Genomic DNA, 2,956 nt, shown 5'->3' with positions numbered 1-2,956 from the left:
AAACCAGATGAATTGTGGGATGACATCAAGAGCACGGATGCATGAAGAAAGCAAGACGTCACTAAAAAGGCAACAAAAGAAGAGAAGACCAAAATGGATGACAGAAGAGACTCTGAAACTTTCCCTTGAATGGAGAGAAGCTAAAGCAAATGGAAGAAATGACAAGATAAAAGAATTGAACTGAAGATTTCAAAGAGCAGCTCGAGAAGACAAAGCCAATTGCTATCATGAAATATGCAAATACCTGGAGTTAGAAAACTAAAAGGGAAGAACAGACTCGGCCTTTCTCAAGATGACAAAATTGAAGAAAAAAATTTAAGCCTCAAGTTGCAATATTGAAAGATTCTAAGGGCAAAACATTGATTGATGCAGGGAACATCAAAAGAAGGTGAAAGGAATACACAGAGTCACTGTAGCAAACAGAACTGGTTGATCTTCATCCATTTCAGGAGGTGGCATATGATCTAGAACCAATGGTACTAAAGGAGGAAGTCAAAGCTGCAATGAAGGAGTTAGCGGAGAACAAGGCTCCAGGAATTGAGGGAATATCCACTGAGATATTTCAACAAATGGATGCCACACTAGAGGCACTCACTCAGTTATGTCAAGAGATTTGGAAGACAGCTACCTGGCCAACTGACTGGAAGAGATCCATATTTGTACCCATTCCAAAGAAATGTGATCCCACAGAATGTGGAAATTATCAAACAATATCATTAATATCATACGCAAGTAAGATCTTACTGAAGATAATTCAAAAATGTTTGCAGCAGTATATTGACAGAGAACTTCCAGAGGTTCAGGCCGGATTCAGAAGAGGATGTGGAACAAGGGATATCATAGCTGTTGTGAGATGGATCTTGGCTCAAGGCAAAGAATACCAGAAAGATGTTTACTTGTGTTTTATTGACTATGCAAAGGCATTTGAGTGTGTGGATCATGATAAATTATAGATAACATCGTGAAGAATGGGAATTCCCGAACACTTGATTGTACTCATGAGGAACCTGTACCGTGACCAGGAGACTGTCTTTTGAATGGAACAAGGGGACACTGCATGGCTTAAAATCAGGAAAGGAGTGCATCAGGGTTGTATCCTTTCCCCATACTTATTCAATCTATATGTTGAACAAATAATCCTAGAAGCTGGACTATATGAAGAAAAATGTGGCATCAGGATTGGAGGAAGGAATATTCCCCTTGTTACTCTTATACCCTACACCCTCATGTTGAATGGTGATGCAGTCATCCCTCTCTCCTACCCACTTTCTGGGTCAGCAGGAATTCCATCCAAGTCTGTGTGCTCTGATGGACCATAGGTGCCCTGACCCACACTGCCCAGCTTTTTTTTAGTTCATTTTTGTCTGTTTTGCAATTGTTATTATTATTATTTTTATCTTTTGTATTATTACCATTTCTTCTTCCCTTCCCAGGTTCCAGTTTTCAGCTTGTTCTCTCTTCCCTTTTTCCTGGTTCCCAGTTTTGTCTTTCTTGTGGTTCTCCCCTTTCCTTGTTTATCTTTTTGCATTTTTCCCATTTTTTCTTCATTATTCTCCTATGTTGTTGCTTTTCTCTTACTGTCCCCTCCACAGATAGTGCAAGTTCTCCCTGAACCCCTTTTATTTCCTTTTGGCTTTTTAAAGTATTTGTTTAAGTAATTTTTCTCATTTATTGCCTCTCTCTCTCTCTTTTGTCTTTTTTTTTTTTTTGGTGATTATTCCTGTATGTTTATACAGTGTGTGAGTTTTCTCCTCTTGCTTCTACTTTTTTTGATGGCTTTTTGATTGCTGTTTTTGTCTAACTGAGTGGGAGACAGTAACCGTGCCCATATGACCCAACTACACCTACAGCTCCACTTACTGGATGATAGCCACCACATCCTTCTGCACCAACTAGCCAATTATACAGGACCACCAATAAGAGGCTGATTCACCCTTCACTGCTCTTCACAAACAGTTAATAGAGATCTGTGCAGCCACTCTCATTCTCTATCACACCCACCAAGAGACAGGTGGTGAGTGAGTAAGTGTTGCCAACTAGGGAATAGAGGAGTACAGTACCCTCCTTACTCAGATACTCCAAAACAAAACAAAGAAAATTAAAATCTTGGGCAAATCATTCCAACATAATCACCAATTAATTGTAAGTACAACAAAGTCACAATGTCTCTACAACAGAAAATCACAATCCACACAAAGAAACAAGATAAAGAAGTAGAAACAAGGGAGCAGGATACAGACACAGAATACATCCCTGAAGAAGAAGCAACATTGGAACTCCCTGATAAGGAAATCAGAGAATTATATTTAGATACCTTCAATGAATTGCTAATCAGAAGGCTGGCAGTTCAAATCCACCAGCCACTCCTTGGAAGGAAGATTGGGCAATCTACTTCTGTAGTGATACTACCTCAGAAACCCAAGGAGGGGTCACTATGAATTGGATCTCACTCGACAGCAATGAGTTTTCAATGAATTGAGAGACAGATCAAGGAAATCACAGACAAAATTGAGGAAAACACACAAAAAATCCTAGAAAAATATTGGAAGACAATACAAGAACAAAGTGACAAAATAAATGAAAAATTAGAAATGATACAAAATCTACAGATAGAAATCCAGAAGATTAATAGCAAATTTTCAGAAATGGATAACACATTGAAAGGGCAAAGAGTAGAATCAAATCAATGAAAGAGAGAATTAATGAGATTGAACAAATATTTCAATACCTCTTTGGAAAGGGATCAATCAGAAAAAAAGATCAAAATAAAATGAAGAGAGCCTAAGTTTCATGTGGAATACCATCAGAAGGAAAAATCTACATGTAATAGGAATTCCAGAACAGGAAGAGAAAAATAAAACCACACAGAAAATTGTCCAAGATTGTTGGAAAAGAACTTCCCTGATATGATGAAAGATGAGAATATATCCATTTAGGAAATCCAAAGAACCCCAAA

This window comes from Orycteropus afer, unplaced genomic scaffold (genome assembly GCF_000298275.1).
Source record: "Orycteropus afer afer isolate SDZICR_OR568_19922 unplaced genomic scaffold, OryAfe1.0 scaffold00120, whole genome shotgun sequence".
Lineage (NCBI taxonomy): Eukaryota > Metazoa > Chordata > Mammalia > Tubulidentata > Orycteropodidae > Orycteropus > Orycteropus afer.
Note: the sequence above shows the minus strand (reverse complement) of the source record.